Source organism: Ctenopharyngodon idella, chromosome 18, assembly GCF_019924925.1.
Source record: "Ctenopharyngodon idella isolate HZGC_01 chromosome 18, HZGC01, whole genome shotgun sequence".
Taxonomy (NCBI): Eukaryota; Metazoa; Chordata; class Actinopteri; order Cypriniformes; family Xenocyprididae; genus Ctenopharyngodon; species Ctenopharyngodon idella.
The window spans coordinates 12,311,989-12,334,193 of NC_067237.1; the positions used below are offsets into that span (position 1 = coordinate 12,311,989).

General features: G+C 43.4%; 1 protein-coding gene across 2 annotated transcripts in view; it reads right to left on the reverse strand.

The window, feature by feature from the left end:
• The window catches only part of LOC127500116 (uncharacterized), a 673,680-nt gene that overhangs the window by 471,485 nt on the left and 179,990 nt on the right, over positions 1-22,205 (reverse strand). Inside the window, exon 2 of one of the 2 annotated variants that reach the window (XM_051871050.1) lies at positions 15,229-15,326. The exons of the other annotated variant lie outside the window; for it this stretch is intronic. The gene's annotated coding sequence lies outside the window, so the exon portion shown is untranslated. Of the gene's footprint in view, positions 1-15,228; positions 15,327-22,205 lie in introns of those variants that run through there. 2 annotated transcript variants of the gene reach the window in all.

Below are 22,205 nucleotides of genomic sequence, written 5' to 3' on the forward strand. Positions count from 1 at the left end.
GAGTCAGACGAGTTGATTCAAGTTGCATGGGTTCGTTGGCTGGTTCTGGAGGGCTGACGGATTCTGGTCGGCAGAGGAAGGTGTTGAGCTGTGGCTGGCCCTGGTGCTCTTCGAGGCACGACTGCATACGAGTGGCGAAGTGGATGGAGAGCTGGATAAACCGAGATGCAACCGCACTCGAGGATCCAGTTCCTGGCAATATGTTGTAAGTAGCGCTTGGTGGTTCCATCCACTTCTGGCAGTGAGAGTTCTGAATTGCAGAGCATGTTCATTCACAGACATTTTTCTTTGCTTCAAATTATAAAGTTTCTCACCGATGGAAGAGTCAAAGGCAGGTTCTCCAAACACATCCTTGAAGTGGTCGACGAAGCTGGAGTACGACTGGATCACAGGGTTATTTTGGGACCAAATGGAATTGGCCCATTGAAGCACTTTGCTATTTAATTGTGAAATTAAAAACGCTACCTTTGAGTGTTCGGTGGGGAATAAGTGCGGTTGCATCTCCAGGGCCAGCGAGCATTGCAGGAGGAATCCGTTGCAATCCTCCGCCGAACCAGAGAAGGGCGCCGGTTTGGCCATGGGACTGGCGTAAACAGGTGGTGAAGAAGCGGTGGCGGTGTTTCCGGAAGTGCTGGCTGGTGGTGGTGGTGACGGGTGAATGGGGAAAGTGCGACGCAAAGCGTCAACCAGGTTCTGGAACGGATCGGGATGGCTCATGCTTGTGTTCCGCTGTTAGGGTCCGGTCTTCTGTTACAATATGGACGGGCCGGAGACAGAAGATCACAGATAAGGTAGTTTATTGAACACAAGCAGAGGTACAGGTGACAACAGGTGAGTTTGCAGATGGAGTGGAAGTGATAGATGAATGATAGAATGATAATACTGTCCTTTGTGGTTTGCAGGATGGATGCTGGATGATAGCGGTAGCAGCGTAGAGACGAGGAAGACTGATGACAATCACACGGACTGGAAACACAGGAGGTAACTCGGAGACACAGCATACAGGTAAGTAGTACTGTGAGTCCTTGAGGTAAGCAAGAGGTAAGTTCCTTGATGCGAACGAGACCGGACAATGAGAGTGAGTGTGTGAGTGTCTTATATATACTGGTGCTGATTGGTGAGCTGATGAGTTGCAGGTGTGCGTGATCAGTACTCAGGAGATGGAGTGCGCTGTGACTGGTGGGTGTTGGAGCCTGGCATGTCTGTGACACCTTTAAACCTAGCACTACATTTTATCAATCTTTTCGTAGTATATGCAGCTTTTTCCTTTCTTCATGTGTGTCCATAAGAGAGAGATAGAAAGATATGTTAATCCATTTATTGCATAAAGCTCATATTTTAACGTATCAGCAAGCATACTGTTTTCTATTGACTTAAGGCAGGAACACACCAAGCCGACGCCGACGAACTAGTGGCGACGAAAGCAGACTGCGGGGTTGGCTCATGTCGGCAGCGCCTGGGTCCAAAGTTGCCCTGACACACCAAACCGACGCTCGACACCCAACGGCCAAGTAGCACGTCCATACTGCGCCTGTGTAAGATGAAATGCCTTTCCGTATCTGCAGGTGGCAGTAGCTGAACAGCCAATCAGAACTGAATGTCAGCTTGGTGTGATCCTGCCTTTAACTCCCTGGAGTCGGAGGTATCGCCGGCGATACCACCTCAGTTTTTTTCTTACCAGTGTGAAAGAGACTCAAAATACTCCGTCAATGTTGCACATACAATTAAGAGTTATACACCATTTTAATCTGTGGAATATCTTCTTTTATTTGTGTACACTCAGAGTAAAAACAAAATGTTGTGCTTCTTGTAAAATAAAGAAAACTAACATGATGTGTGATCTCTCATCTCCCTCTAAACGAAGTCCAATCTGATAGTTCTCAGAAAATGAACTGTAACTTAGTGAATACTAATCACAAAAAAATTAGACTTATGTCTAAAGAAACTTTGAAATGTCAAGTTTTAAATCATGTAAGTCAACAAAAACAAAAATTCTGTGTTTATGTAATCTGTATGAAAAGAGACACATGTCAGACGCCCGTGATTCAGCTCATTATCCGCTAATGCGGCCACGCCCACGGAGCGAGCGCTATTCAGATGCAAATTCTGAGGCAATACATGTATACATCGTCTCAATCGTGTATTTATTGTTTTTGAAAAGTGTTTATCTGTATGTTAAAGCCATGGTTAGCGACCTCTGGAAGACATGCCGTTAGTTCCTGGAATGTCCTGTTCTTCTTTAGATTAATTTGTGGACTAAAGGTGTACAGAGCGCCCTCCGGCTGCAAGTATGAATTGAAAACACAGTGTCCAGCGTTCATAGTGATGACAATAAATATTAAATAAATATCACTCCTCTGTGATATGGGCTGGCGAGGGCTTGAAGGCCGGAGAGGGTCCGTCGAGGGCCGTAGCGGGCTCGGCAGAGGCAGGTGCGGGCTCGGCGGAGGCTGGAGCGGGCTCGGCGGAGGCTGGAGCAGGCTCGGCAGAGGCTGGCGCGGTCTCTGCAAGTGCTGGAGCGGGCTCGTGGAAGCCTGGAGCTTCCACGCCTGGGCCGTCTGGACCTCCTTTTGGGCGGCTGAGGATTTGGGTCAGGCTGAGCAATAAGGGAATGCCCACTGGAGCGGTAGGTGGAGGAATTCGGTGGCTGGTGAACTGGCCAGGCTGCCTGTGTCTCTGAGAGGGCTGGACGAGGAGAATACGACTCTTTATGAACCTCTTCAATTTCGAACTCGGAACCATTAAGAAAGAGAATCAGATTAATAGACTCGACTAGGGAAAAGAGACATTCTGGTTCAAAATACCGAATCGTATCCTCATCCAGACCCCTCAGAAAACAGGAGTTAAGTAATGCATCTGGCCAGCTCACCTTAGAAGAAAGCTCAGCGAATTCCTCAACATATCTATCCAGCGGGCGGCCGTCCTGCTTAACAGTCCAGATGCGGTCCTCCGCTGAGAGCTTGGGCTGGCGTCTTCTTGAGGGCACAGGGACTAGGAAGATACCCATTCTTCTTGTGGAAGTCCAACGGTGTCGGTCTGTTCTTCTGTTACAGTGTAGTGGTGTTGAAGAGATGAAGCATATACGGAGATCCACAATAATGGGTATTTAATGACAACGAAGGAGATACACACATTTACACACTAGTTTAACATAAGAACAGACAAGGAGTGCAGGGAGTGAGTCCATTGTAAAGGGAGTGCAGATGATTAAGTCCAGGTGCAGGTGATGAGTGATGATGGGGAGATGACGAGGAAGTGAGTGCAGGTGTGGAAACAGGAGGATCATGGGAATTGGAGTTTGGGAACAGAGGGAACTGTGACAGTTTTTTCTGTATGTTTGATATACACCATGATGAGCTTGAGACATGATCACAGAGGGTTTTTTCACAGCCTACCTGACTGAAAGAGTTCATTGATATGCAGGTCATTAGAGGTCATTATGCGAATCCTTTGGCAAGCATGTACTGGTCCATATGGACAACATTGCGACTGTTGAGTACATCAACCACCAGGGCGGTCTTCACTCCCGTCGCATGTCTCAACGCGCCCGCCATCTCCTCTTATGGAGTCAGAAGCATCTGAGGTCACTTTGTGCCATTCACATCCCAGGTGTGTTCAACCCTGCAGCCGACGAGCTCTCACGGCAGCCTCCGCTTCCGGGAGAATGGAGAGTCCATCCCCAGGCGGTCCAGCTGATTTGGCAGCATTTCATGGCCGATAGATAGATAGATCTGTTTGCCTCCCTGGACACAGGCCATTGCCAGTTGTTCTACTCCCTGACCGAGGGCAGTCTCAGCACGGATGCACTGGCACACAGCTGGCCCCGGGACCTTCGTAAATATGCGTTTTCCCCAGTAAACCTACTTGCACAACTGTTGTGCAAAGTCAGGGAGAATGAGGAGCAGGTCCTGTTAGTTGCGCCCTACTGTCCCAACCGGACCTGGTTTCCAGAACTGATGCTCCTCGCGACAGCACCTCCTTGGCCCATTCCTCTGAGGAAGGACCTTCTGACTCAGAGACTCTATGGCACCTGCGTCCGGACCTCTGGAAACTCCATTTCTGGTTTCTGGATGGGAAACGGATGTTCTAGGTGATCTACCCCAGTCGGTGGTAGACACCATCACTTCTGCTAGAGCTCCTTCTACGAGGCACCTCTCTACTTTGAAGTGGAACCTATTCATCGAGTGGTGTTCTTCTTACCGAGAGAACCCCTGAACTTGCTCGATCAGAGGGGTTGGAGCGAAGGCTGTCTCCCTCCACCCTCAAAGTGTATGTTGCCGCTATTGCCGCACATTACAATGCAGTTGAAGGTAAGTCTCTGGGGAAGCATGACCTGATCGTCAGGTTCCTGAGGGGGGCGAGGAGACTGAATCTGCCTTGTCCTCTCTCTGTACTCTCTTGGGAAGCAAAAGCTTGTCCCTGGTGCTTACAGCCCTCCGGGGACCACCCTTCAAGCCTTTGCAAACAGCTGAGTTGAAAACTCTGTCCCTTAAGACAGTTCTCCTGGTTGCACTGGCCTCTATCAAGAGGGAAGGGGACCTGCATTTTCAGTCGACAAATCGTGCCTAGAATTCGATCCGGCTGATTCTCATGTTATCTTGAGACCCCAGTCCAAGGTTCCTACCACTCCAGAGATCAGGTAACGAACCTGCAAGCACTGCCCTCAGAGGAGGCAGACCCAGCCCTGGCTTTGCTCTGTACCGTTCGCGCTTTGCGCCTGTACATGGACAGAACGCGAAGCTTTAGGGCCTCTGATCAGCTCATCTGTTACAGAGGCCAGCAGAAGGGAAAGGCTGTCTCCAAGCAGAGGATGGCCCACTAGATAGTGGATGCCATCGCCTTGGTGTGTCAGTCCCAAGGCATGCCTTGCCCGCTTGGGTTAAGAGCTCACTCCACTAGAGGAGTAGCTTCTTCCTGGGCGCTGGCGCATGGCGCCACGCTGACAGATATATTTAGAGCTGCGGGCTGGACGGCACCAAACACATTCGCTAAATTTTATAGCCTCCGTGTGGAACCGGTTGCTTCCCGTGTGCTCACCCCTAGTGGCCAGTAACGCCTGAAGCCCCCATTATTGTGTCGGCTTGCAGCGCCATTCTCCTCTTGGAGTGGATAAGTGCGCTTATTGCTCCAGTGAGTTCCCTGGTCGGCGAACCCTGTTTAGCTTCTCCACCACCCCTTGCAGCCTCAGACATTGCGGAGTGTCTGTTGCCAGGCCAAGCACTCGTTAACTCACCTGTGCTAGGCTGGATACCATATGTTACGACCCCTGCGGTGGTCCCATATGTGTATATCTCCATGGTAGCCTCCCTACGGTGAGCCTGTGTCTTTCCCTCGGCAGAGTCCGCTCTGCTGTCCCTGCCAGATGTGTCTCCCCCTGTTGTATGGAACCATCCCAGGGACCTCCATATGTGCACTGCCCGACTGAAAGGGAACGTCTCGGTTACGTATGTAACCCTCGTTCCCTGAAGGAGGGAACGGAGACATACGTCCCGTCGCCACAGTTCCTATGCCACCACCGAGCACGGGCCACATGCTCGTCTCCTCAGTGAAAAACAGAGTGCGAGTGCACCCGCTTCCGCATTTATTCCAACACCGCGGGGCGGGTCACGTGATGCAAAGCTTGCACACCAATGTGCATTGGCTCATTTAGTTTACACTTGAAAGTGATTGGGCTCTCATGCGATATCCCAATTCCTCAGTTCACTTCTGACATACATCTCCATTCCCTCCTTCAGAGAACAAGGGTTACATACATAACCGAGATGTTTTATCTTTTATTGTGCATTCCAAGTAACATCAATCAAACTGCAGTTGGGTTGTTTTGATTAAGTAATAATAACAAACAAACAAACATACAAAAAACAAACAAAAAAAAAAAAACAGATAACTTACAAAATTCATTAAAAGTATGTTTTTATATATATTAAAAGTTAGCTTTTTAGCAAAAGCAGATAACTCCGACAGTCATTTTTTTGGCAAAAGCAGATAACTTCACATTTCATGTTTCAGAGTTAAACAAAACCAAGTAATAGCTTTGTAACTGCATTGCATTTGCATTGCAGACAGACTGTCTAAACCGACCATCTGCTAGCTGTCTCACGTCACAGAAATCAGATAAATCCTAACACATATAGACTCTTCCACCTAGATATCATCACACAGAGACTGTGTCCGTACCCCGAATTAGTAAACACAAAAAACTCCCAAACCCATTTAAGGGTAAAAATTGAATTGATGTTCAACAAATAAAAAACAGATATAATACTGATGAACAAATGATAAAGCTTGGGATGCTGAATATTAGTTCCCTTTCCTCAAAAGCACTTATTGTAAATTATATTATCACAGATAATAAACTAGATGTTCTATGTTTGACAGAGACCTGGCTAAAACCAGACGATTACATTACTTGGTAACACTTTACAATAAGGGTACATGAATAATCATGTACTAATACCTGAATTAATACTTAATTCAGCATGAACTAATGATTATTAAAAGCATGAACTAATCATGAACCAATGAAGAGCTATCCTTAACTGCAGCATGAGTCATATGGATTCATGCATGAATAACAGCAGCCTTAACTACATGTTAGTACATGTTTGATAGTTAATGCATTAATTAACATTTATCGCTAAACAAAATCAAACAGCCTCTTTAAGAAGGAATAAGAAGTACTCTGACTTTGAAACAAATTTATATAATATTATCAGAATTTAAACTTTTGACTGCAGCTTTGTCATAAACATTACTGGATAGCTTTTACGATCCCTGCCTGTGTTCACTGTGTCTCCATTGTTGTTTGTTCACCATGTTTCCCTGGTACTCTGCTCACTTGTTAGTTACCATGGACACTCATTGGACCACGCCCCTTCTTAGCTTATCTCGTTACCTTGTTAAGCTTGTTTGTCTCTTCACTCTGCCTATATAAGCCTGGTCCTCTCAGTCATTCCCTGCAAAGTATTGTTTAGTGTAACAGCTGCAATTTTGAGTATTTTCCCGGTTTTCTGTATCTTGGTTTTGATCCTTGCCCTTTCGTGGATTTCCCTGTTTTGTCTGTGTGTTTCTGTCTTGTTGTTTGTTTGGACTGACTGTTTTTGACCTGTTGCCTGTACTTTGGATTTCGATTGTGGATTATCCTCTCAATAAAACTGCGTTTGGATCCTAAGCCTTCGAGTCTCGGAGCAGTTATGTTACAATAGCACAGAATTAATTGATCCTCCTCATGAAATGTAGAAAACACTAAATACACTAATAACTGATCTTAAAAGGTCTTTATCTGTTTTGTTTTGTTTTGTGCTGTTCTCTTTCATTTCAAACTCACCCTACTGCAACTTAGGCACAGCTAAATAAAAATTCAAAACCCACAAAGAACATTTGTGGAACAGTTCCCAAAGAAATGGCCAAACTGGAATTATGTCAGAAAATTTGCTGAGTGTCAGTACAGTTCAGTCTCCATCCAGACACAGGCCTTGATGATACTGTACCTCCACTCTCTGACTTCTTGAAAAGCCACACATCATCACTTAACTGGCCTGAATACTAGTTGTGTTAGTGCATGTGTATTTGAGAGTAAGTTTAAAATAAATCTTGTGCTGAATTTAGTAAGTAGTTAACAGTGAATTAATTATGATTGGGCCCTCTCAAGTAAAGTCATGACAAAATAATGCATGTTTTTATGGGAACTTTTCCACAAATGTTCTTTGTGGGTTTTGAATTTTTATTTAGCTGTGCATACGTTGCAGTAGGGTGAGTTTTAAGGGAAGGACAACATCACAAAACAGATAAAGACTTTTATAGGGTGTAGAAATGTAGAAAATACTAAATAGTATTTTTAGTGTTTTCTACATTTCATGAGGAGGATCAATTAATTCTGTGCTATCCAGTAATGTTTATGACAAAGCTGAAGTCAAAAGTTTAAACTCTGAGAATTTTATTTAATTTGTTTCAAAGTCAGAGTACTTCTTATTCCTTCTTAAAGAGGCTGTTTGATTTGGTTTAACCATAAATGTTAGTACATGTTTGATAGTTAATGCATTAATTATCAAACATGTACTAACATGTAATTAAGGCTGCCGTTATTCATGCATGAATCCATATGACTCCTGTCATAGTTAAGGATAGCTCTTCATTGGTTCATGATTAGTTCATGCTTTCGATAATCATTAGTTCATGCTGAATGAAGTATTAATCCAGGTATTAGTACATGATTATTCATGTACCCTTATTGTGAAGTGTTACCCATTACTTTAAATGAGTCCACACCTCAAGGTCACAGTTATAAACACGAGCCTTATCTGAAAGGCAAAAAGGGGGAGGTGTTGCTGTAATTTATAGTAATATCTTCAGTATTACTCAAAAGTCTTTCAAATATAATTCCTTCGAAGTGATGGTCCTTTATGTAACATTATGTAACGTAAGTGACAAATGTCGTTTGACATTTGTGTTGGCTACTGTATACAGGCCACCAGGGCACCATACAGACTTTGAATTTGCTGATTTTCTATCAGAGTTAGTACTGGCTGCAGATAAAGTCCTAATTGTTGGTGATTTTAATATCCATGTAGATAATGAAAAAGACGCATTGGGATTGGCATTTACAGACATTCTAAACTCTATCAGAGTTAGACAACAGGTGTCAGGACCCACTCATTGTCATAATCATACTTTAGATCTAATATTGTCACATAGAATCGATATTAATGCCGTTGAAATTCTGGAGCAGAGCGATGGCATCTCAGATCATTATCTTGTCTCATGTATACTACATTTAGCCAAGGCTGCAAAACCGCCTCCCTGCCACAAATATGGTAGAACTATCACTTCTACCACTAAAGATTGCTTTATCAATAATCTTCTTGATCAGTTTCATCTCCTTAGCATACCAGATAGCTTAGAAAAACTCTCTCTTTTCCAGCACATTAGACTCAGTTGCTCCTTTGCGCTTAAAGAAGATTAAGGAAATTAGTCCAACACCGTACTACAACGAGTACACTTAGGCCCTTAAGAGAGTAGCCAGAAAAATGGAGCGCAGCTGGAAGAAAACAAAACTGGAGGTTTTTCGCATTTCATGGAAAGAAAGCATTTTTACAAATAGAAAGGCCTTAAAAACTGCAAGATCTACTTATTTTTCAAATCTCTTAGAAGAAAACAAGCACAACCCTAGATATTTATTTGATACAGTGGCTAAATTAACGAGAAATAAAGCAACTTCTGGTGTTTATTTATATTAGAGAGAAAATTATAACCATGCAACCATCTACTACAGTATCGCTTCAGACAGTGCATTGTAGTGTCCCTGAGGAAAAATTCCATTCATTCATTGCTATAGGAGAGGAAGAATTGTCTAAAATTGTTAAATCATCAAAATCAACAACATGTATTTTAGACCCAACCCAGTCTCATTAGAAAAACCGTCTCAGGTTACATATGTAACCATAGTTCCCTGAGAAAGGGAACGAGATGCTGCGTCCGATAGGATCACTTTGGGAACGCCCCCAGCGTGATTGCGCCTGATGCACGTCACGACCAGGAAAGGATAAATACACATCCGGCCAGACCGGCTTTAGCTTCAACTGCCGAAGCAAATCGATCACAGGGATGCAGTTCTGGTCTGGGTTCAAGAACAGAGGAGGACAGAAGTCCTGCAGCACTATAGGCCGAGGAACATTGGTCAGAACCTTAGGGATATAACCCGGTTTAGGGTAAAGGAATGCTTTGACCATCCCTGGTGCAAACTCAAGGCACGTAGGGGATACAGAAAGGGCCTGAAGGTCTCCTACTCTCTTAAAGGAAGAAATGACAAGAAGGAAAACAGTTTTCAGTGTCAGAAACTTTTCTGAGATGGATTCAAGTGGCTCAAACGGAGCTGTAGATAAACCTTCTACAACAATAGCCAAATCCCAAGCAGGGACCCTAGTGCGTGTTGCAGGCCTCAGCCTCTGGGTGCCACGAAGGAAACGAGTTATCAATGGGTTTTTCCCCACAGTGGTACCATCCACAGGGGCATGGTAGGCAGAGATAGAAGAAATGTACACTTTTAGTGTTGATGGGGTTAACCCGGATGAGAAACGACTTTAGTACTGAACCGGGGCAGTTAACTGGATCTAACTGTCGCTCATGACACCAAGAAGTGAAGTGTTTCCACTTCAGGGCGTATAGTTTCCTTGTGGAAGGAGCTCTGGAGTGAAGAATGGTCTCTACAACCTCAGTTGAGAGACCAGATAGACCAGTTGGGCCCCCTCAGAGGCCAAACCCACAGGTTCCACATTTCTGGGCGGGGATGATGATTATGCCCCCTGCCTGAGATAGGAGGTCCCTCCTGATCGGAATCCTCCAAGGTGAGCCATCATGGAGAGTTACAAGGTCCGAAAACCATGTCCGACTCGGCCAATAAAGTGCTACTAGCAGTAGGCTTATCCCTTCCCGGCAAATTTTCTCCAGAACTCCTGGGAGCAGAACAACTGGGGGAAACGCGTACAGACGCAGCCTTGGCCACATCTGTACCATGGCATCCAGTCCTAGTGAAGCTGGATGTGTGAGGGAGAACCAAAGTGGACAGCACGTCATATCCTGAGACGCAAACAGATCCACTTCTGCTTAGCCATAAATCTCCCATATGAGCTTTACCACCTCTGGGTGAAGTCTCCATTCCCCTGGCCTCAGCCCCTGTCTCGACAGGATGTCTGCTCCTATAATCTGGGCACCTGGAAGATAAATTGCTGTCAAGGAGAGCATCTTCCCCAGAGACCACAGGAGGATCTGATGCGCCAGTTTGCAGAGTGGGTGCCATCAGACCCAACAGTCTCTGAAACTGTTTTACAGTGCGTGACTGGCCTAGCTTCAGTTCTCTTACGGCTGATAGAATAGCAGTGATGCGAGCGGGTGAGAGACAAGCCCGCATTGTCACTGAATCCCATACCACACCAAGAAAAGTGGTCCTCTGTAGTGGAGAAAGCACACTCTTCTTGGCATGCAATCTCAACCCCAGTTTTTGAATATGAGCGAGGATGACATCTCAATGCCGAACCGCCATCTCCTCTGACTGTGCTAATTTCAACCAGTCGTCTATGTAATTCAGAATGCGTATGCCCTGCAGCCTGAGTGGGGCCAGCGCTGCATCTCGTGAATGTGCGGGGTGGAAGAGCTAGGCCGAACGGAAGAACCCGAAATTGGTACGTTTCGCCCCCGAAAGCAAACCTCAGGAACTTCCTGTGCTGTGGAAGGATGGAGACATGGAAGAATGTGTCCTTTAGATCTATTGTGACAAACCAATCCTTGGATTTGATTTGAGTCATGATTTGACTTATTGTCAAGATCTTGAATTTTAGCTTTCGTACTGCGCAATTCAGATGACGTAGATCTAAAATAGGGAGCTACGCCCCATCCTTTTTCAGAACCAAGAAGTACCGGCTGTAAAACTCAGACTCTCTGTCGGTAACCAGCTTCGCTAGCAAGGTCTTTACTTCTTACTCCAATACCAGAGCCTGCTCAGGAAGCACTATTGTCTGTAGCACTCCTTTGTATAGAGGTGGGCGGCACCAAAACTGCATTTTGTAACCCTTTTCTATAATCTGCAGGACCCAACGTGAGATATTTGGAAGAGATTTCCATTCTGCCAGAAAATCTAATAAGGGAACCAGCCTCTCAAGGCTGGCCTCTACACGTTTTGTGTCATTTTATCCTCCTCAGAGAATGCTAATGTGAGCATCTTGTGAGATCTGCATCACTAATTCGCTGGGGACCGCTGTGTCCCGAGGCACCATGGGTGGCAGGGTTGGCAGAACGGCCCCCTGAGGGCCACGAGGTGGGACGGGCACCGTATACTGAGGTGAACACCGCTCCACACTGTGTGGGGCTGCCCTCAGGATTCTGACACCTCTGGCGTCAGAACTTCTTCTGCGCAGCTTTCTTGGCCCAGAGGATGGATGGCGGCACGGAAGATATATATCGGTCGACGACCGAGTTGACAGCATCGCCGAACAGGCCAGATGGCGCAAGCGGAGCGTTGAGGAGAAAGGCCCTGTCTTTTTCCTTAATATCAGACAGGTTGAGCCACAGGTGTCTCTCTGTCGCCACTAAGGCTGCCATAGACCACCCAACTGCTCTGGCAGTCTCCTTGGTGGCTCTCAGAGATAAGTCTGTGGCCAATCCGCTCTCCGCCATCCAGACCCTTCAGCAGGTCAGCTTGGTATGCTTGCAAAATAGCCATTGTATGCAAACAAGCACCAGCCTGACCTGCTGCCGTATATGCTTTACCCACCAGCCCTGATGTAACTTTTAGTGGCTTAGTGGGAAGTGCAGGGGCCTTCAGGGACGATGCTAAATCCGGGGACAGATAGCTCACGAGCGTCTGTTCAACCAGGGGCACTGCCCCATAGCCATACTCTTTCAGCCCCCTTATATCTGAATAGTATTTAACTTGAGAGCGGAAAAGTCTTGATGAGTATGGCTTTTTCCATGATCTAGCTAACTCGTCATGTAGATCAGGAAAGAAAGGATGGCCCCTTGGTGGAGATGATTTATTAGATGTAAGGAAACGCTCATCTAATTTGCTTTTGGGACGAGCGCCCTGTTTCTCTGCTGACCATTCAATATTTAACTTTGACACAGCACGAGTGATCACCTCCACCAGCTCCTCATATTCTGGGGAAAGAGATGGCTAGTCTTCTTCCCCCATATCAACGCTCAGCACATCCACCTCCTCAGAACTGGAGTGCTGAAGCGACGAGCCCTCTCCCTGGGCAGAAGAAGCCGCTGGCCAGGCTTCTGACACCAGAGAGGGGGCGGATCTACCAGGGGAAGGCTGAGAAAAAGCACTCATGCCCGTTGCAAGCCCCGCTGATAAATCCATTTGTGAACCCCATGACATCTTTCTCCGTGCTGCCTCAGCAGCAGCGAGTCCAGAGCCATGAGGAACGCTGGCCTACTCACTTTCCTCGAAAAGTGAGAGGCAGGAGCGGAGCGTTCTCAGTGGAAGCTTCTCACAATGCTCACATTCAGCCCCCTCGAAGGCTGAAAGAGCATGCGCCGCTCCCAAACAAATGACACATAAATCGTATGTATCCCACCCGTAAGGAATCGGGGGCAAGGAGGAGCAGACGGTTTAAATGTTTGGTTCTCCATAATCAGTGTGGTGGAATATTGAGCTGTACTAAATTGGGAAAGACAACAATAAATAGACAGAGACAGATTCACACAGATCGCTTTGCTGAGGCAGAAAAGCTGAAGCCGGTCTGGCTGGATGTGTATTTATCCATTCTTGGTCGTGACATCACCCGCCCGTGACGTTCACTCTTGCCATTGGACTAGGTGACAGACGTGCATCAGACGCAATCGCGCTGGCATTCCTATCGGACACAGCGCGAGTTCCCTCGAAAGTTCCCTCGAAAGGGAACAAAACGAAAATACGTAGTGCCATGTACGTTTTATGACAGTTTCAATGTGAAATGTCCACTGAGTGGCGCTAAAGTGTGTTCAGTTTTTTTCCGAAACAGATGAACGTGAATATGGTACGTTTTTATTACGTTGTTTTTTTACGTATCACCTCAGTTCTGATTTGAAATGTCCAGTGAGTGGCACTAAAAGTGTAATGCTCCATTTTAAAATAACGTACCACCAACCTAAACCTACCCGATAGTGTTAGCAAAAGCAAATGTGACATAAAAAGCATTTGTGATCATGCCATTTTAGCTTGTTTTTGATCTCTCATCTTTGAGCTCTTTTACCATGACTCCTCTTTCACAGAATTTGTATCCCAGCTTTCTGCATCCTAGGTACAATTCTGTACCAGCTGAGCTACCAAGCAAGCTTGTAAATGTCAGAAAAGTTAAACATATGGAGCTGGTTACGCGATGCAAATTCCAAAATGTATTTGTTTACAAATCATGCACTTTGGTAAATAGTGTTTTGAGAACATAACATAATATTGTTCAAGGAGACGTGAAAACAAGTCTTTATTAATCCATAATCTGACCCTGTAATCATAATTGTGTATGAAAACAATTAAAAGTGCTTGCTGTTTTACTGTCTCTAGTGTTCATTTCTGTTGGAAACTGCAGTGATACATACGTATTGGTACGTATTTTTGCGACTTGCAAAAATGTTTCCACAGGTACGTCTCTATGAGACCAGGTTGGTTAGACCCTATACCGACTAAGCTATTGAAAGAGATGCTTCCAGAGGTCATAGATCCTCTTCTTAATATCATTAATTCATCTTTGTCACTAGGATACGTACGGAAAACTTTTAAGCTGGCTATTATTAAACCTCTTATTAAAAAAACACAACTTAATCCTAAAGAATTAGTCAAGTACAGGCCGATCTCGAATCTACCTTTTCTGTCTAAAATACTAGAAAAGGCAGTATCATTGCAACTATGTTCCTTTTAGAAAGAAATGGTATCTGTGAGGATTTCCAGTCAGGATTTAGACCGTACCATAGTACTGAGACTGCTCTCATTAGAGTTATAAATGATTTGCTTTCATCATCGGATCGTGGCTGTATTTCTCTATTAGTGTTACTGGATCTTAGTGCTGCTTTTGACACTATTGACCCAAACATTCTTTTGAATAGACTCGAAAATTATGTTGCCATTAGTGGAATTGCATTGGCATGGTTCAAATCATACTTATCTGATCGTTATCAGTTTGTAGCAGTAAACGAAGAGATGTCACACCGTTCACAAGTTCAGAGTGGAGTACCGCAAGGCTCAGTACTAGGATTGTTGCTTTTCACTTTGTACATGCTACCCTTGGCAGATATCATTAGGAAGCATGGTGTCAGTTTTTACTGTTACGCTGATGATACTCAGCTCTATATTTCTTCATGCCCTGGCGAAACCTACCAATTCACAAAATTAATGGAATGCATAGCTGATATAAAAAATTGGATGACTAGTAAGATTCTTCTCCACGGTAGATCCTTCTCTTATTTGGCACATAAACTTTCGAACAATTTTCCTAGCATTGTTTGGGAAGCAGACACACTCTGTCAGTTTAATTTGTAGGAAACTTTTTCCTCGTCGAAGCAGAGACCAGGAGACGTTGGGATATCTTTCAAGCAGAAGTTACTCTTTATTAAGAAACGCGCTGTGCGTCGCTGTAGTCATCCAAGTCCAACTAAGGAAGTGTACTTGGTAGTTCATATACATTCAAGGGGGAGGGATACATAGAGTAGAGGTGGAGACAATCTAAACAAAGCATGCAAATGCAGTGCAGGAATCACCCCATTCCCTACATTTCCCAGCCATGATCTAATCAGCATAACGGTGTCATTCAAATGCATAGGTGCTAATCCAATCAGTCTGACAGTATCGCCCATACCTTTACATTATCATAGAGACAAAGGCACCACTGTATTTTGAGCTTGTCCTGCCAAATGATCAGGAAGTGCATGAAGACAAAAGGTTAATTTCACAGACACCTGGGCTGCCTGCCTTGATCTCCTTAGAATGTCATTATCTTTACCTCAGAATGTAAAACACAATGTATATAAAGTTTTCAGTTCATATACTATTACATTGGAACCTAGATATAACACAGTTCCCCCTTTGAGAGTTCTAATAACTCTCACAAAATACAAATTTAGACACTTAAAAGTTTCATTCTTGTAACCTATGATCGTTACAGGCACATAACACTTGCTCTGTGTTGATTGTCTTTAGTGACGAATGGCATGTTGACACAGAAACAAACATGCAGCTAGGGCCCTTGTAGTTATTACGGGTAATAGTCTTTTCTGGTTGGAACAGTCATTTCCTTGTGATGGGCATGGGTCATTTGTTGGATGAAACACTTGATACTGTGGACGCACAGATAGTACACCAGTAGGAAAAACAATAGCAGAATTGCTATTTCCTTGATCCATAGCCAGGGTTTACCCAACAGGTTTCCAAACCATGAAGAGTTGTCTTCAGTCATCTGGTGTAATTTTGCTGAAAGATCAAGAATGTCTTGTTGGATTTTGTTCAAGTTCTCTGTTGGATCCATTAACCCGGTACAGCACTCAGGTCCGATAATGGTGCATGCTCCCCCTTGCATTGCAAGAATGTAATCCAAGGCCACTCTGTTCTGTAAGATCATTATCTTGTGCGAAGCGAGAGTGTCCGTGATGTTACCCAGGGCCAAAGCTGTATCATTGGCCAGTTTCTGTACAGAATTCGATAAGCTTCTGACTTGATCAAGGGCCTGCATGACACCATAAGATGGGATTAATGCTCCAAGAGTTCTTGACCACCATGTTTGTGCACAAGTGAGTCCTGGAATGCAGCCATCTTCTTTGTTCATGGTAGGAGCTGAATTATGTAGATGTGGAGAATTTTTAAAGGTGGTATCTTCTGTTATTAGGACTCGAGTGGATTTCAAGTTTTCTCTGACTGCAGGTAGGGCATAGACTAAGGTGCACCTGCCATTAAACTTGACCGGTAGTACACTATATATTGAGGTTCCATATAGCCAAAACATGCCGGTTGGAGGGGGGATCCTGCACCATTGGTTCACATTAAATAGCTTAGATAATGAACGAGTTTGCCTAATACATACTTCCACATCCTCATTCTTTTGTCGTGTGGATGATGAAATGGCAATCTTGATCATGTTGATGGATGACTGAAGTTCCCGTATGTGATTCTCTGCGTTGTGTATTTAATTTTTCTTCCGTTGGCTTGGTAGTGAGTCTAGTTTTCTTTTAGAGGTTGTGGCTTCATACGCAGGTGAGGAGGTCGGTGCGTATGGGTCTTGGGACAGCCATCAAGTGGTATCTGCACAGAGTAAGAAAGAAAACAAAACACAAAAGAGCAGTATTTGTTGTAAAAGACTGCAAACACTAGGGTTGTATCCTCTGTTCAATCTGAGTCTGCTATTGTTGTTCCTTCTTTCCCTATTTCTTAATTCCTGTGACACCTAAAGAACAGTGGGTGGGGGAAGGCCTATGAGGTAATCTTCACCGCAGGATTGGCCCCCGAAGCCTGTTGCATTCGATTCTTTCCCGGGCTCCTCACTGGTCCGTGTGTCCTATCCTATCCCTGTAGGTGGGGGAACAACTTTACAATGTGACACATGAGTCCAGGTTTTCCTTCCCTGACACAACACTGCAGCTGCTGTAATCAACATCACTTGATGTGGTCCATGCCACTTAGGCTCTAATGGCTTGTTTCTGAATGACTTTATCATGACCCACTGACCTGGGATGATCGTGTGTCCACCTTCTAGTGGAGTCTGCCAACACGACTCAACTCTTTCTCTGGCACTCTGTACTGCCTTTGTGAGGTTTTCACAGTAAGTGATCAGAGCATCTGAGGCAATGTGTACGTCAACATTTCTAAGATCAATCACACCTGGCATCTGCATTGGGCGTCCTGTAATAATCTCATGAGGGCAAAGTCCTACTGATCTGTTAGATGATGCTCTCATACTACACATGGTACTCCTTCCTGATGCATTTTGCTTAGCCTGGTTTTGATTGTTTTGTTCGCTCTCTCAACCCGTCCTGATGCTTGTGGCCTGTAGGGGCAGTGAAGATTCCACTTAATTTTCAACATTTTAGACACTTCCTTGACTACCTGTCCTGTGAAGTGTGTACCTTGATCTGAGTCAATGTAATCTGGTAATCCCCATCTGGGAATGAAATCAGTGACAAGACATTTAGCAGTATGTGCGGCTGTAGCACGCCCTGTTGGATAAGCTTCTGTCCATCTTGAGAACTTGTCTAATACTACCAAAACATCAGTTTTTCCCTTACAAGGAAGCAATGATATATAATAAACTTGCAGGTGACGAAATGGTCCTGGGGTATGTGCTGCTGCTGTAGCTGTTGCTGGCACATCATTATTTTTCTGACATGTAACACATCTTTTGACTGTTTCGGTGGCTACATTTCTGAATGTTGGATTCCACCATTGATTTGAGAACCTGTGATACTGCCAAATATGGCAGTAGTGATTCGGGATTGGCATACTTCCCCTCTTTGGTCCAGCAGCCAGATGAATCCACTGTGGCTCCTTTGTCTAACCATGTCCATGCTTCATATAGAGGAACGTCTTTGTACAGATCAATTATTGAGTCAGGAGGCAGAATTGTCTTCTGTGCTATACTACCTGAACACACTTGTACAGTTGTATAGGAACAAGCCTGTTTAGCAGCTACATCAGCAAGAGCATTACCTTTAGCTTCCGTAGTATTAGTTGTGAGATGTGCTTTCACTTTGATCACCGCTAATTTTTTTGGAAGTTTCATGGCAAACATTAGATCTTTCACTAATCCAGCATGCTTAATGGGGGATGCAGCAGAAGTTAGAAACGGTCTACTTTGCCAAATGACACCGAAATCATGAGCTATCCCAAAAGAATACCTGGAATCAGTGTAGATATTTGCAACCGATCCTGAAGCTAGCGTGCATGCTCTAGTTAAGGCTACTAGTTCTGCAGCTTGAGCTGAAAAATGATCTGGAAGCCGACCTGAAGCTACCACTTCAGTGATGGAAGTAACTGCATAGCCTGCTCATCTGTTACCATTAATGACTTGAGCTGAACCATCAACAAACAACTCCAATTCTGCTTTCTCTATAAGAGTTTCTTTTATTTCACTCGTAGCTGCATATGTGAGTGTAACACAATCATGAGTCATTTCTCCTTCATCCTCTAACACAACTTCAGTCATTGCAGACATCATACATGAGGATGGGTTCGTGACTGGCTGTAAAACAATGTGGGGCTGTGAGAGTTGTTAACCAGTTTCCCCAACGAGAGGAGGTGACAGAAGTGACTTTTGCTTGATTCATTAGTGCGGACACTGCATGAGGGCATCTTACATTTACCGTCTGTCCTAACACCATTCCTGATGAAGCCTGAAGAGCTAGATGAACTGCCTGCACTGCTTTAAGACATGGGCCCATCCCTTGAGCGACTATGTCAAGTTTACCAGAATAGTAATGAATGGGGCGTAAACTGCCCCCATGATCTTGCATTAGACATGCAGTCATAAAGCCTAAGTGTTCATGGACATAAAGCACAAAGGGCCTATCAGATTGTGCAATTCCTAATGCTGGTGCTTGACATAGTGCTCTCTTCAAATCACTGAAAGCTTTGAGATGAATTTCTTCCATACAAACAGTATCGGAATCTTTAACCTGGCCTTTCAACAAGTCAAAGAGAGGCTGAGTGTTTTAATGTTAGTAGGCGGAGGTATGGCTTTGACTGAAGTGGCTCGATCCTGTGTAATGGATCTATTTCCTGCACCAATTGTTTGACCCAGAAATGTGACTTGGTTTTTAGCAATTTGAGCTTTATTAAAGCTGCATTTGTGTCCCCTTTTCTGCAAATAGTCCAACAATGCTGCCAATTCAGTTTGATGAAAAATTTGTAATCCCACAAATTCTATACTAAAAACGCATCTCTTTAACCTGGCATACACATAACATGTTATCAATTTATATTTTCACATCCGTTAAAGAATTGTTAGGCTGCATAAATTAGGTCAGCTGGAACCGGGAACACTTCCTATAACACCCGATGTACTCATTACATCAGAAGAAGAATGGCATCTATGCTAATATTAGTCTGTCTGTTTATCCCGAGGTCTACCATAGTCAGTCGGATCCAGGCCGTATCCAGATCACATGGAGGACCTGCTCCTAGACATGACCACAACGCATCACTGAAGTGCCAACAGAGATTGTGTCAACTAGACCATCCCCTGTGAGGGCCCCATCGACACGACAACCAGTGGCACAGATCCCCAACAAACCGTTTCCATACCGGCGTGATGAATCCGATCTTCAACTAGATATTTTGACTGTTGCAATCCCAAATCTGACTTATGACCTGTAACGCTGCCTGAATCATGCACTGTTCGTTGTTGGCCAGAGGAGAACTGGCCCCCCGACTGAGCCTGGTTTCTCCCAAGGTTTGTTTTGGTTCCTTGCGGCTGTCGCCTTTTGGCTTGCTTAGTTGGGGACACTTGATATTCAAAAATGTTTTTGATTTGCCTGCATTGACACCATTGTATGCGAACTGAACTGAGCTGGTTGATAACATCTCCAGAGCCGATGTATAGATGAATGAACTAAATTAATAACTATTGATTTTTACAAAGGAATGAATCAATACTGAATTTACTTAAGCAGGACAATGACACCATTTTCTTCTAGAGCTGCCGTGCAGCCAAAATTATTTGCCAGTTATCACCACTTATATAGTTATCACTATATAAAGGTGACTTTAAAACACATTCAAACCAACTTGCGCACACACATGCACACTCTAACACACACGCACACACATGCACAAATGCAAAAGGACAAACAAGGTTTCAGCATGTAAGACATGTATGGTGTACAAGGAGTTGCAGGAGTCTAAATTATAAATCCTTGATCACTTTAGTCAGCTTTGACGAAACGTGAACTTGCGATGCCTTGACAGTGGACAATACCAACTTTTTTGACAAAACATATTTAGGGTTCAGAACATGCTATATGTGGAGAATAATGCACAGCAGTCAGTTATTTTTTTTTTTTTTAAATGTGGCATTTATCGGTTTTTGCAAATTAACTCTTCACTTTGAACCCTTTGGTGAACAGTCATGTCAGTTGGTGGGTGCACAGGAGAAGCAGATGACAAAATAAAAAGCCTTGTGCTCATTTGCCTGCCATAGAGAAGCTGAAAGGCTGAAGTACCAATTGCAGCATATGGAGATGCACAGTACACCTGCCAGAAATCAGGATTCTGAGAGGGAGGACCTAGATGCAGAATGATCGGGGGTGATATTAACCCTCTGGGGTCTGAGGATTTTTGGGGCCCTGGAGAAGTTTTGACATGCTCTGACATTTGTGCTTTTTTTCAGTTGTTCATAAACATATTAATGGCATATTAATGGTATTCAGCATGAACTAGGCTACCAAAATATGTGAGCAACATGTACATGTTTGTATTTTTGAGGGAATAACATTTATGCGTGGTTATTGAAAAAACAAAAAACTTGGTAACACTTTATAATAACGTTCAGTATAAATTATTAGTTAATGATGAACGAACCATTTACGAAACATGACTATACATTCATAAATGATTAATAAGTGATATGCTAATATTTTATGAATGTTTTATTAATTCAGTTATAAGTCATTTATAATTGTATATACTTATAATTAAGTTATTATTAGTTAATGATTAACAAATTATTTACAAAACATGACAATATACGTTCATAAATGATTAGTAAGTGGTATGCTAACAATTTACAAATGTGTTGTAAGTTATTGTAAAAAATGTTTAAATCATGAAATAAATCAAACAGATCATTAGTAGATGGTTTATAAGTTATTAGTTGATACATTATTTATCGCTGATAAATCAATAAAGTATGACAAAATTGTTTTAGTATCATTATCTCAATAAACAATTGTTAATCATGAACAAATGATGAACAAACCATTAGTAAATGATCAGTATATGATTTATTGATGAAGTTGTAAGCTGGTCTGTGTTCAAAAGCACAAACATGCAGGTATGCTAAAGCACTATTTTTAAGAAGAGTAATTTATTTGTTTTGAAGTGGATAAACATTTATAAAGTATCAGGGGATTGCAATGGGTTATGTTAAATCCTTTCACTCATCAGCACAGACTTGTGTTCTGTGTGGAGTGTGTGGGATTTACTGATGAAGTGAACCTCTGAACCGGTTTTACCTTCCACTGAAGCTCACATCAGGTGCACAGCAGTTAAAGACTCCATGTGTGTCAGAGAGGACAGCTGTCTACACCCTGTCTACACACTACAAAGGGTTCAACACCTGTTATAGATGATGTGTAAACGCATGAATAAATCATTTACAAAGCTTTCTGCATCCCCTAATCTACAGTGTAAACTATTCAGTACTTGTAAATGTGTTACATATTATTTGTAGACCTTTCTTACCAGTTACAAATTATTTGTATATGTATACAAGTCATTTATAACGCTTTCTGCATCCTCTATTCTAAAGTGTAAACTATTCATCACTTGCAAATGTGTTACACATCGTTTGTAGACCTTTCTTACCTGTTACAAATCATTTGTATATGTATACAAGTAATTTATAACAATTTTATTATAAATACTTCATTGATTTATCAGTGATAAATAATGTATCAAATAATAACTTATAAACCATCTACAAATGATCTGTTTGATTTATTTCATGATTTAAACATTTTTTAAGATAACTTAC